Here is a 14,918-nt window from a genome sequence, read left to right as displayed (position 1 = left end):
CTACAGAGACAAAAAGTAGATTAGTGGTTGCAAGGGTATGGGTGCTGGGGTGGGTGGGACTCAAGGGTATTAGCTAAGGGATGCAAGGTTTCTTTTTGTGGTGTTGAAAAATTTCTAAAATTGACTGTGGTCATGTAGTTGCACAACTCTGTGAATGTACTAAAAGTCATTAAATTACACACTTTAATTGGGTGAGTTATATGGTATGTGAATTATACCTTGTTTAAGATCTTTAAAAGAACAAATGGGAAAAAAAAGAAAAAAGGAAGAAAAAATTTATTTCACAAATCTTTAATCCTACCATGAAGATATATAAACCCTGTAAGCATTTTGGTGTGTAAGTCTTTCAGTCTTTTTTCCATGCTATGAGAGCTTTGTAGTAACCTACCTTTTTAAACTTAATGATATAACTTGAATATCTTTTTGTTTCAATGTGCATTTATAAAATCTTTATTACATGGCTACATAATACTCCATTTATTTGCACAGACCTACATGTCCTTACCCAGTCTTTTATTATTAAATATTTAGATTGTTTCTTTCTTTCTTTTCTTTTCTTTTTTTTTTTTTTCTTTTTACTATTTAAATACTTCTTTGTACCTAAAAAAAGAAAATGAACAGGGAGAATCTTTGATAAAAGACTAGATGATCTATAAACTTGTCAGTGGTACAAGCAGAAAAATTGACTTTTTCCTTCCATTAAAATGCAGGCTTACATTGTATAAACACGTCTCTATAATACATAAACACCTACTGTGTGCTGGCATTGTGCTTTGTGCATCTAAAAATGACAACAACTATCTGTCCTTAAATCAGGACTGAATTACCACTTCATAGGCAATATTCCTAATTCCTTTTAGATAATAATTCAAGGTAATGGTATATCATACACCAGATAGTAGGTTGTTCTCTAAGACGTGTTTTGCTTTCAACAAGCTAAACCATAGAATCCAATAATGTTAGTGCCTGAAGATCATCTATTGAAGCCCTGCAACATTATATAGTAGATGTGAAATCTTAGGCCTAAAGATGTTAGATGACTTTTCCCAGGTGATTTAGTCTCTAATAGAACTGAGATTTGAACCCAATTCTCTGTGAGTCCAGAGTATTTCTGCCATTTCACATTGGCACCCACAGCCAATCCCCTCTCTACAATACCTTCCCTGCAATGCCCAGCTCTAAAAACCCTTTCCCCCATCGACTTGTGGTGTGAGAGAAGGAGCTTGATCTGAAACAAAATTCTCTTTTTCCACTGCTAATTATACTTAAGAATTGAGAGGATGCTATCTGCTAATGCAATTAACACTAAGATGTGAGTGGCAATAGGTTACTCCTCCAGGTAACATATGTGTTTTAAAAGAAGAGAAGTCACCAGTATCAATACGGCTGTCTTCCAGACTAAGGTGATAGACAATTTCCTTGTCTCCAAAAGGATAGTGTTCTTCATGAAGTTCATGAATAAGCACAAGGCACTGCAAACTTTAAGCTTATTTAAAACTCAGTTTTAGTGGGGGCCAGGCTGAAAGATTAAAAGGAAACAGACATGAAACGTTAAAAAGATAGATTTTATATTTCTTTAAAAAATTATGCCCAGGGAAGCAAGACCTAATTCTCTCTAAATTCTTCCCCATGACCTCATCCCCCACTTGCTGCCCACATGAGGATCACCCCCTTTCCATTATGGGAATCATCTGCCCTGACACGTCCTGGACGCTGCTTCTCCTTCCAGCCTTTCAGCACCAAATATTGGACACACATTCTTTAGAGGCTGCTGCTGCTGCTGCTGCCTCATGCGACCAGAAGCCACACGCCACAGTCTACCAAGAGTGATGGAACGGGTTATCACAGATCAAATTCCTGCGGCAGTCACTTCCTCTCCTTATCGGGGAATCGGGGCTTTTTATGAGGGACGGGGTGGATGTTAGCCCGTGCAGAGCACCAGCAGTCCTAACAAGCCTGACTTCTTGCAGTGCAGTCTGGGAGGGAGTTCTCAGCTGTGCTAAGAGAGGATGCTTTTAAAGAGGGAGACCAGACTGGCCAGCCTGGGGCCATCCGTCATGCACTCACTCACCCACAAAGGCCAACTGAACGCCTATAGTTGCCAGACCTGGCTGGGCACAGGGGAGATGATGAGTGAGGCTTGTCCTTGCCCTGGAGGAGGGTGCGTGGACAGTATGATAAATGTGCAGAGTGCCGTGGGGACCCTGCCCTGTCTGACTGTAAGAGGACTTAGGGATTATCAGGCTTTACTCACAAGAAGACCGACACTCAGCAGGCTCGGCACCTATCGCGTGGCCCTCCTTGAATGGGTTGTACTGCCCATTTTAGAACTCAGAGCTGGCTCCCTGCTCAGCACACTCCGTGCCCTGTCCACAGTCCCCTCCCCTGAGAATCTATAGGATAAATCATAAAGAGAGACGTTCATAGGGTCTTTATTCACACCTTGCTTCTGTCATTTCTGGGTTAGATCATCACGACTTGTTGAGGCTGTCTTTAAACACAGATTACCTACTCAGGAACACTTCTTGGCGTAAAACTTTCGGAATATCATTCCCAGATTTGTTCCCTTCAACTCTAAACCAGCTCAAATACTCACCATTAAGAACATTCACATAATACAGTGTTATAGTAGAAAAGCTCTCCTCTCCTTTATTTTGCCAAAAAAAGAATAAATAAATAAACAAATGTGTTGTTTCTAATCTTTTTCTTTCTCTTCCTAAACAATTTCTTCCCAAACTCATTAGGTGGGACCCAGCAAAGTAGGTGTCCATGCTGGAAGGATGGAGGGTGGGAATCATGGTGACTCAGAGCAGGGAGTCAAGGTCTGAGTGGGGTGCTTCCCACACAGGAAAGGGGTGCTGGTGGCTCTGGAGGAATCGGTCACTGCAGGATGATTGATCAAATAAGTAAATATATTAATGGTAACAGGAGTCAAATCCCTCACTGTCAAAGAAGGGAGTTACAAATATGGAAAGTGGGAAACTAAAATGAACCCCGTGGTGTTAAATTTAAATCAAGGTATTGGTGTTAACTATGATTGTCAATGAATATAGATCTAAATGATATATGATTGATAAACTGAAAAATTATCAATCTCTATAGATATAAAATGCAATACATATACATCTATTTCTAAACATGTATGACTATTTTAAAATATGTGTGTACGTACATATCCTCCCTCACTCTGACCACTGAGAAGGTAAGGGCAGAGAGACTGCGATACGAGTATCTCTGTGAGCACATCTTGAGCCCAGATCCTGGCTTCTGAACGTTACTCTCCAGTTAAAGGAACCAGAGCTCCTTTTAGAAATGGCTGATTCCAGGACTGGAGCAGGGAAATTACAAGATGAGCCTGGAACATCTGTTGTCCTCAAAAGACAGTAAGGAAGAACACAAGGAATGATAGGGGCACTCAAAAGGAAACAGAGGCCAGTGGAAAACCTTCCCTCTGGCCAAATGGAGGACAGTTTGAGCATCCAATAAATAATCATAGTCATGGATTACAGCCCATTGAATAAAATCGGAAACCTGCCATTTACAGATACAAATAAATAAATGAATCGATTGAATATTCAGTGAGAGATGGGATAGTTACATGGTTCCAGAGTATCTCTCAATAAAAACCTCATGAAGTATAAAGGGAAAAGGAGTGACTGACTACATGAAAAAGCTTGGCAGAAGCCACCTTAATCAAGGGATCAAAGTAAGCATCATCAGTAATCAGAACAAAACAAAGCCAAGCAACCCCCGTTGGGATGCGGTGAGAAGAATACAGCATCACTTCAGTGGTACACCTGCCACTGGTGTATAACCTGAATTTAACTATAAGGAAACATCAAATAAAAGTAAATTGAGGGACGCACTACAAAATAACTGGTCTGTAACCTTCAAATGTGTCAAGGTCATTAAAGTGAAGGAAAGACTGAGGAACTGTTCCAAACTGCAGGGAACTAAAGAGGCATAACAACTAAACGCAACTCGTGATTCTGAACTGAATCTTTTTTCTATACAGGACCTTAATAGGACAGTTGGCAAAACTTGATTGGGAGCTTAAAAATTAGTTGGTAACAATGTACCAATGTTCATTTCCTGATGTGTTGGTTGTATTGTGGTTACACAGGTAGAAGAATGCCCTGGTTTGCAGGAAATGCAAATAATTCATAGGTAATGGGCATCAGGGTGGCAATTTACACTCACATGGGTCAGGAAAATAAGGTTCTTTTCCCTCTACTTGCAACTTCTGTATAATTTTTTAATTGTGTCAAAATAAAAATAAATTGTAAATAAATAATGTGGAACTAGTGCTCACCTGTTGATGAAATGTAGAAAGTATTCTGCTCCACCCATTCTTCCTTATTTATACTGGCATGTGAACCCCTGGTTCCCACCCAATGAGACCATTAAAATGGGATATTAATTTGTTACTTTGAACAAGAAAAGCCCCTAAGCAGTGAGCATTGCAGCATTTCCTTTTTAGCAAAGGCATGAGAGGTGACATTCAGTTGATCAGCACACTGTTTAATTATTAAAATTAAATATCCCAATGCACGCTAACTAGCTCTGGTGCTCAGTTTTTGTCTCAATGCTGCAAATAAATTGGAATAGACCCCTTGGTCTGGGAACATGGGAACAGTGTGAAGCTGTAGCTGGCCCCCTGCCAATCTTTCTCTCTGTGGCAACTGACGTTGAAAATCTGCTGTGTGTGCATGCATGTGTGTGTGTATGTGCGCATATGCACACGAAGCATAGTGGTAAAAGAGGCCCAGAAACAGCAGGCATTTGATACTCCTCCCAGCTCCAACATTCTAACATTCTCAAATCCCTTTTGGAGGGATCCCTCCTGCACTATTGGTGGGAATGTAAATTGGGACAGCCTCTATGGAGAACAGTATGGAGGTTCCTTCAAAAACTAAAAATAGAATTACCATAAGATCCTGCAATCTCATTCCTGGACATATATCCAGAGAAAATCATAATTCAAAAAGATACATGCACCCCTATGTTCATAGCAGCACTATTTACAATAGCCAAGACGTGGAAATAACCTAAATGACGAATGGATAAAGAGGATGTGGTACATATATGCAGTGGAATATTACTCAGCCATAAAAAAGAATGAAATAATGCCATTTGCAGCAACATGGATGGACCTAGAGATTATCATACTAAGTGAAGTAAGTCAGACAAAGATAAATATTATATGATATCACTTCTATGTGGAATCTAAAAATTAGTACAAATGAACTTATTTATAAAACAGAAACAGACCCATAGACATAAAAAAAAAAAAAAAACTTATGGTTACCAAAGGGGAAAGCGGGGAAGGGATAAATTAGGAGTTTGGGATTAGCAGATACAAACACTGAGGTCCTACTGCATAGCACAGGGAACTATAATCAATATCTTGTAATAAACCATAATTGAAAAGAATATGAAAAAGAATGTGTATATATGTGTGTAACTGAGTCACTTTGCTATACACCAGAAACTAACACAACATTGTAACTCAACTATACTTCAACAACAAAACATAGTGGAACCATCGAATCTCTTTTTGGATGTGTAGGCTCTGAATTCCCTCCTGCAAGATACAGAATAGCCCTCAGACTGAATTTCTGAGTTTTACAATACTAACTTTTATAATACAACTGAACAGAATAGGTAATAGAGTCAATTATGGAATCAGATTTGGGGCAAGTTACAAAAATTATCTGAGCCTCAGTTCCATCATCTTTAAATTAATAGTAATAAGACTCACCTCGTATACCTGATGTGCGAATTAAATAAGATGATACATGGCGAGAGACCAGGATGGGGCTGGGCCCACAGGAAACCTTCAATGAACTGTCACTATTATGACTATTTAGTTTGAAAGGAGGCACAGAGACAGCAGCTGTGTGGCCTTCAACAAGTCCCACAACCTCTCTAGTTCTCATTTTTCAACATGAAACACATACTTAATGCTCCATTGAAAGCCATTGTCCCCTTCTGATGGAGCAGGCTAACCCACTAGCTTTAGGAGCCTGGGGTTGAGAATGCCATGGAGGTTCTATTTCTACCATCACTCCTGCTGCCCCCCAGTCTTACTTGGTTAGTTCTTCAGAGGGAAGCAAGGGTCAGAGCTGAGTGATGCAGAAGACAAGTGGATTTTTCCAAGGGAATGGACCTGGGTAAAGAGGTGTGGACCAGAGGTGCAGTCCAGGACCCCTTCAACCGTATACTGAGTCCCTGTTTGGGGTTATAGAAGCAAGTTTGCTGAGAAATGGCACGGGGAGTTGGATAAATGATGACTTCTGAGTTTTAATGAATCACAAGCAACAGCCCTCTGACCCTACCTGGGCAGCTTCTTCTCTCCTGCAGTCAGAGCGGTAACAGCTTCCTTACACCATCTTCGGCTTGCTGGGCTGTGCCCTCTCGTCTTTCTGGATGGTCGAAGATCCCCCAGGAACAGCTCTGGGGATGTCACTGATGTTATATGATAAGAGGCAGGAATGGAGTTGGGCCACATAGGTGCTGTGTATTGGAGTCTTAAGGAGCAGATATATAACACCATTATTTCCAGGTTCAGATATGGGAGTTAGACGCACTCACTAGGAGCAGATATATGGAGATCAAAATATCATCTTTATTACCAGTAAGAGGTGGGTTGGTTTTGATGTTTGCCCACAGACAGCTGCAGGCCGACACACAGGGCCTGTCCCTAGGGGTTTACCACACAGCTGCATGCAGAAGATGCCAAGTCTGCAGACAGACATATCCTGAAGGGAGCCTGGAAGGAGGGGGGGGCTACCTTTGCCAGCTCCCTCTCCCCCATCACCACTCAGATAAGGTACCTCTCCTCCCCTAGGAAGGAGGGAGGAGGAATAGGGCAAAGCTGGAAGCGTTTCTACTCTATTGTTTCCCTCCTGAAGAATGGAAGAAATGCCCTCCCCTCCATGGAAACATGAGGGTAGGGGGTTACTGCTCCCTAAACAACCCCCGAAGCTCAAAACTCCGACAACAAAGGTGTATTTCTTGCTAATCTTTTTCACTCTGGGACTCAGGAAGACAGAGGAGCCTCTACTTGGAATATCACTGTTGCTTGCTGCAGGAGGAAAGGGAATATGGTGTCACAGATGTTGGCTCCTAAAACTTCTGCCTGGAAGTGACAACTCCCACTTCCCTTCACATTCATTGATGAAAACAAGTCACATGGGCAAGTCTGATGTCCATAGGGCAGGGAGATAAAATGCTTTCCTCCCTCTCAGGGAGGGGCATACCATATTTGAAACAATAATACAGTCTCCTTTACCTCCTTCCAGTGAGAATAGGGGAGATCTGGCTGGGTGACCACAGTGAGATGAAACAAACAATTCTGCTCTGGTAAGGAAGGTGGAAATTTTCTATGGTGACAGGTAAATAGCTGTTGACCTACCAGGAAAGTATATCTGATATTTTATGAACTGCTGTACTTGGCAATTAGTCTGTAGGTCATGGGTGGTAGAGAGGTAATCGTGAAGGGCCTTGAACAGCACTTTCCAAAACCAGAACACTAACCAGGGAAAAAGGTTAGATATCAGGTAACTTGGGGATCCTGGGTGTGGAAGAAAGAGGCAGAGGAATAGCCCACTAACAAGATGGCATTATAGTTGGAGCTTGAGCAAGGAGGTAAGGCAGGCCTTCTCTTTATAAGGACAGGGACTTCCCTGGCGGTCCAGTGGTTAAGACTCCACGCTTCCACCGCAAGGTGCATGGGTTCGATCCCTGGTCGGGGAACTAAGATCCCACATGCCTTGCTGTGTGGCCAAAAAAAAAAAAAAAGGTTTTGAGGACGGGTACAGAAGAGTATTGAGTGTTGGGTGGCTAAGTTGGAAATGAGATACGATGTGAAGGAATCTCAGGGGCTTAGAGAGGGTCAAGGCTGGCAGCTGTTGTCCGGGGGGCTTGGTGTGGTCCTTGATCCTTGAGTAGGAACACGGGTGTAAGCGTACGGGCCACAGCCACCAAAAATCTCTATTGGCCACACACAGGGGTTTGAATGGGCAGCAGTGGCTGCACAGGGAGGTGACTTGACCCAAGAGAAACACTTGGATCAAGTGTTTCTTGGTCCTCCCCAACCTGCCCTAATAGTTCAAACTTCCTTGTCCTTCTCCAGGGGTCAGACCACTCCCCAATTCACTCAACAAATTATGCAGCGTCCCCTGTTGCCAGGCCACAGGGTCAACTGGAGCCCAAAAGAGAGGGGAAAGTGTCTTTTTCCAATTCTCCTTATTTTATTGCACTTACATAGGGATCTACCACCATCCACTTGGGGTGTAGGGTGGGATTAAGGAAGAATGGAGTGAAAATGTTTTGGCTTTTATGACTTCAAATAAAGTGTTTTTTTATTTTAAGGTTGTGGAATGCTTGCTTTAAAAATGTTTGCTGTCTAGTGAAATTTTTTTTAAAATCTAACACAATTTCTGATTCTGTTCACCGGATTGGCTAAGGTTTCCATCTTTTTCCTGCCCCTGTCCCGTGCTGGGCCCTTCGAGCTGATGTTTTCCTTTTAGAGGCACAGTTCCTGTAGAGCTGCTTTTTTAGATGGTGGGAATAAACACCTCCCCTCTCCATGCCCGTACTTGCAATAATGAATCCAGATTCTGTGAATTTAGAGGAAAAGAATTCACAAAACACAAAGAGGAGCTATAAGGCTTGCATGTGTGTGGTGGGTGAAGGAATCCTATCCTTCTCCCAGACCAGAGCACAGCTCGTGTGTGTGTGTGTGTGTGTGTGTGTGTGTGTGTGTGTGTGTGAACATCTGAACTACACTTGCACAGAACCCTTCTCTCAGGCCCCCCCTGCAGGCCTCCCTGAGTCACAGCCCCGCCTTTCCAAAGAGTTGCCCCAATTTGCATTATAAGGCAAAACTGAGGTTTCTGACTTCTCTTCTTAAAGCTGTAGGAAGTAGAAGCAGCAGGTGCTGAGAGGCGTGGCCCGGGGTCACATTTACACCGTGACTCAGGGAGTCTTCTTGGAAAACAGGTCCCAGAAGGTGCTCTTTTTCAGCAGCCTCTCGGTGATAAGCGGTGAGGGATTGCCCCGTGCTGCCCGGCGCTGCCTGATGCTTCTCCCAACATGACTGCCTGCTCTGCCCATTGCCTGGGGCCCACGGACTACATGCCCTTGGCCTTGGAGGCACCTCAAGAGGCTCCTTGTGGGCGACAGTAGAACCGAGAGAGGTGCCACGGGCGGGGCCGCAGCAGATGCGGGGAATGCTGTGAGGCAGGCAGAGCCCAGCGGGTCGGGGCAGGTGTGCAGGTCGGGAAGTTCCAGGAAGGGAGTAAGAGTCACAGCGGGAGGCACCCTGGCCTGGGTGTAGAATCAGGCGGCAGAGAGTCTGGGGCCGAAAAGAGTTGGCGCTCCAGGGAGGCAGATGTCCAGGGTCAGGGAGACCTGCGAGGCTGGGTTAGGACCAGGCCCTCAGGACCCTGGAGCTGGAAGAACTGGGGAGCTGAGCTCAGAGCCAAGTCAGCCGCTCAGGTACAAGACCACTATTGGGTCTGGATATAAAATAAAGCCCCAGTCCTGAGGCATAGGACAAGGGCTCAGTCACCAGATCCCTGAGTCACCAGAAGCAACTGGCTCAAGGCTGTCGGAATTAGCATGGCCTAGAGCACAAGGGATTCCAAAGTCTGGGCCATGGTTGAGTGTGACTGTGGTCCTGCTGACCCATGAGGCATGAACTGATCTCCAGGAAAACCACAAGGTCCCTGCCTGCCTATCTTTGAATAACCCCTCACCTGCTTCCTGTTGCATCTTCCCTCCCCGAGCCCTACCAGGTAATCAGATAGCGACAACCACCTGACCATGTCGCAGCTTCCCACGCCCTTGGCACCTTGTCCGTTGACCCACCCAAATGTTCTCGGAAGGTCCCGCCTGCTTTGGAAGCCCCACCAACTTCCCATTCAACCCCAGTCATCCCATCCTTGAAACAGTAACCTTCTTTGTCCCAGTTTCCCCATCTCTGACTGACAAAAGGTATTACCTTGGTGAAGGGGATGAGTTGGAGGGGAAACCTGGAGTCATGGGTACCATCAGAAGTGAGATGAAGATGATGATGTTGGGAGGAGAGAAAAGGCAGATGTGAGATATGTCACAAAGGAAAGATTCAGAGCTTTAGGGACCACCTAAATTAGGGAAAGGAGAGGGGGACACACAGAAGTGACACTAAGATTTTGAACGTAGGGATGACGGTCCTGCACACATTTTCCTGCTGTTGCTTTGAATTTTAGCTTTCACTAATTTTGTTTTCCTTTTGTCTAGTGTGGAGAAGTCTGAAATCTGCAAGAGGATGAAGTGGAAAGAGCACTGGGCTTGGCACGGAGGGTGTGGGCACTGCATCCTCCCAGACTGGCTGGATGTCTTCATGTTTCATTCTTTCATCTATAAAATGGGGAAAGATCACCTTCATCACCTATTCCAAGGGAAATAATGTAAATGAAATATTTGTAAACTATGCAAAATAAGTGTAAGGTGTTACATGCAGATAATTGCCAGCTCACTCTGCCACAAGCGTTCTCCTCTCTCAAGGGCTTCCTGGCTTCCCGGGTCTCTCATGAGGGGCCCGAGTTTCACCTTCTTTGCTCCTACCGCCACCCTGTGGCTGCTTTGCGAATTGCATGCTACAGTTCGGGATGCTAAGCAAGAAGGAAAAAAATGACAAGTTTACAAATAGAAAAGTATTTGTTAAGTCTTTCCAAGTTAGTTAATAAATTCAACGCATTGCCAATCAAAAGCTCCTAATAAGTTGATTCTAAATTCCTATGGAAGACTAAATGGGCAAGAATAGTCAAGACAAATTTGAAAAATAAGAGTAAAGAGGGGGAGAAAAATATGTTAGAAAGCTATAGTTATACAAACTGGGATATTGTCACAAGAGTAAGCAGATGGATCAGTGTAGCACAATGGAAAATCCAGAAGGATCTCTGCATATATGGGAATTTAGCACACAATAAATATACTATTTTAAATAAAAGGGGGAAGAATTCAATAAATGGGATTAGGACAACTGACAGCCCATTAAGACCTAAGTGACACTGTCATAAAACTTAATCCTAAACGAATTGTAGATCTAAACTCACAAAACGCAATTATATAGTATTAAAGGAAAGTATCTGGGGAGTAACAAAGACTTCAAAATATTTTAAAACCCACAAAACAAAACCATAGCCTAAGTGATTGATAAAATTGATTACATCAACATTCTAAAAATTCTGTTCATCAAAAGAGTGTAAACAAAGTTAAATAAGTGAAAGTATGAGAGAAGAATTTTGCAACAAATGAATATTATATAAAGAAAATCCTACAAATGAATTTTTAAATGACTCAAAACAGGAGCAAAGTATAAAAATTAGCAAATCAAAAGAAAAGCAAATGGTCAATAAGCTTATGAAAATATTCACTTAATAATCCAAGAAATGCAAAGTAAAACAATTATCATGTCATTTTCACCAATTCGACTGCAAAAATTGAAAACATTTAACTGTCAGAGAGAGTCTGGGAAAAGGACACTCATTTTCTGTTAGTGAATAGTGTAATTATTCAATAAACTATGCTATATCTATATTGTGCACAAATGGAAAAGGATGAGGGAGATCTTAGTGCATGACATCGTACAATCTCTGGATGTGTTGAATGAAAAATCACATTGAAATGAAATACATACAGTACAATACTATTAATGTGAACCATTAGAAACACTACAGATTTTCTATGGATGCCTGTGGGCATGTGTGTATGTGCGTGTAGGTATGCACAGGCAAAAGGTCCCATCAGATGTTCACCAAACAAAATATGGTAGTCACCTTTGGAGAGGAGATGGGAATTGAGGTGTTGGTCAAAAGGGACGCTAGCCTTAACTTTCATGTTTTAAAAGGATGCATTATTTGTGTAATTAAAGACTTATTTAAAGAAGAAACTGACTAACGTGATAGATGGTATTTTCCAAAGATGGCCACAATGATATGTCCAATCCCTCCTGCTCTTGGCAATGTGAACTTGCCAATCCCCACCTCCATCAACTTTCAAATATCAGAGCTGGCATCCAAAGCCAGATAATCTAGATGACATCCAAGCTAAGCCTATGACCACTCTCCAACACTGCTCTGACTAATTAACCCTTACAACAATCCTATAAGGTAATACTGCTAACATCCCCATTTTACAGAAGAGGAAGCTGAGGCTCATCCAGGAATTACAAATAGCAAGGAACTAGTTAAAAAAAGAAAGAAGAAAGAAAATCTTATGGAAAAATATTCAGTCATCTATAATCAAGGAGATAAAACTAAAACAAAAACAAGATTCGATGTCATACTTAAACCATTAAAACTTTTTAAAAAGAATAATGTTTATTGCCATAAAATTTGTATATGCATACATTATGGGTGAAAGTGCAAATAAACACAATACTTTGAAAAGCGTTTGGGCAGTGTGTATCATGAATCATAATGTGTTTCAAACACATAATGTGTTTCAATTTCAATCTACTTCTGGGAGTTTATCTTATAGAAATAATACAAAAGAATAAAAATGTTTTCACACCAAGACATTCATTGCAACATTATGCATATAATTAGAAAAAAAACCCTTTTGGATTTTGTATTTGTATATCCTCTGCTTCCCCCTGCTTTTTAAATGTCTTTAAATGATTAATTGAAATATATCATTATAAAAAAAGTAGAACACCACATTTATTTATGGAAATTATATTAATAAATTCCCATGGGAAAATACCAGAAGAAATTATGCGAGAATAATCATAACTTTGTGAGAGTGTTGGGGTGAACTTTATTTTCAAGATGCTCAGTAATGTTCTCATCCTGTTTAAAGATTTATTTTATTTACTTATTTTTTATTTTTTTGCAGTAGGACCTTGTTGTTTATCCATTCTATACGTAAAAGGTTACATCTGCTAACCCCAGACTCCCACTCCATCCCTCTCCCAACCCTCTCCCCACTGGCAACCACCAGTCTGTCCTCTATGTCCGTGTAGGACAAAACTGTTATGATGCTTGTCTGTCTGCCAATCTCTTTTCCTAAATCATAGTTTTTGCCTTAAAGAGGCTGGGCCAGGAAATCCCACCCTACAATCTGGCACAGGATGGGTTTCTTCCTGCCACTGGGTATGATGCCGGCAGGCAGTAAAGCATCAGGCCATCCAGAAGCTCGTGGGCCCCGCCCCTGTGCCCACGGAGGGGAGTCAGGCCTGGAATGTCCACGGTCCACAGTCCCAACCCTGCATGCCTGGCATTCTTCATCATCCAGGCCTGTCTGCTGGCAGCCGAGGTCCTTGACAGTTGCTTCATCTGCAGTGGGGTTTAAAGCCAATGTCTGCAACTGCATTATTCTGTTATCTAGATTGAGGATTAACACCTCTATTGATTTGATGGGGAAAATGGCTCCGAAATCCCCCTTGACAAGCTCTCTCTTTATCAAGAAACCACTCCGATCTCACCCACTTAGCAATTCACAGCAAGTGCCTATATGAACTGAAATTAGGCAGCTCCCAATCTGCCCGCTCTGTCCAACCCCAAGAGACAAGGTAGCAATAACTCAAGCCTGGCGCCTCACCCTCACCCCAAGGGCCTGGAATGAATCTGGAATGAAGCTCATAAAACCCAGACCGGCTTTCAGAACCCTTATTACCAGGAGGTAACACGCCTCCACATTCACTCATACTGGCCTCCAATCCGTTCTCCGCAGAGAGCTAGAAGAGTTTTTTTTTTAATTTTTATTTATTCATTTATTTATTTTTGGCTGCGTTGGGTCTTCGTTTCTGTGCGAGGGCTTTCTCTAGTTGCGGCAAGTGGGGGCCACTCTTCATTGCAGTGCGCGGGCCTCTCACTGTCGCGGCGTCTCTTGTTGCAGAGCACAGGCTCCAGACGCGCAGGCTCAGTAGTTGTGGCTCACGGGCCCAGTTGCTCCGCGGCATGTGGGATCTTCCCAGACCAGGGCTCGAACCCGTGTCCCCTGCATTGGCAGACAGATTCTCAACCACTGCGCCACCAGGGAAGCCCTAGAAGAGGTTTTTTAAAGACCCTCTGGTGGCTCCCATCACACAGATAATAGAAAACCACCCAGGCCCAGCCTCCATGGCCACCCAGCCTGCACCCACTACCTTTCCCGCCGAGCACTGGCGCTTTTCCCAGCCTCTGCTGGGGACACGCTCTTCTCCCTCCTCCAGAGTGACCCACGCATCCTGGTTGGCCTGGCACTTTGCTCTGGCACTCAAGAAACCTCTCAGTCCCCAGCAAACCCAAACCGTGCATCAGGCTGCTTCCCCACCCAACCCCACACGTCTAGCTGGCCACACCCAGGCTTCTGGAAGGTCTTAGCCCAAAAGTCACTTCTCAGAAAGGCCTGACCCTTCCCCAACTACTCCCCCGGCATCTGCATTGGGTCCTCATTGCTATTCTCTCTCGTGACACTCTTTTTGGTTGAGGGCACTTATGGAAATTATTTACTGCTTCATTCACCATCATTGATTGAGGACCTAGGTGCTATTGTTTTATGGGCTGGGGATACAGCAGTAAACAAAGCAGACAGGAGTCCCTAACTTCAGAGAGTTTACATCCTACAGGAAGAAACGGTATGATTTTTAGAGGCAAACTACATAGAGTGATCAGTGTGACAGAGAAAAAGAAAGCAAGAGGGGAAAGAGAATGTCAGGGGTGGCGTCCTCAGTCTTAGACAGGGCTCCCAGGGAGGTTACATCTTGATCACAAAAGATGAGGAAGTGTCTTTATTCCCATCCTGCCAGACCTACTAGAGAATGGACTTGAGGACACGGGGAGGGGGAAGGGTAAGCTGAGACGAAGTGAGAGAGTGGCATGGACATATATACACTACCAAACGTAGAATAGATAGCTAGTGGGAAGCAGCTGCATAGCACAGGG

This window comes from Balaenoptera acutorostrata, chromosome 12 (genome assembly GCF_949987535.1).
Source record: "Balaenoptera acutorostrata chromosome 12, mBalAcu1.1, whole genome shotgun sequence".
NCBI classification, from domain to species: Eukaryota; Metazoa; Chordata; class Mammalia; order Artiodactyla; family Balaenopteridae; genus Balaenoptera; species Balaenoptera acutorostrata.
This window is presented reverse-complemented; position numbering follows the sequence as displayed.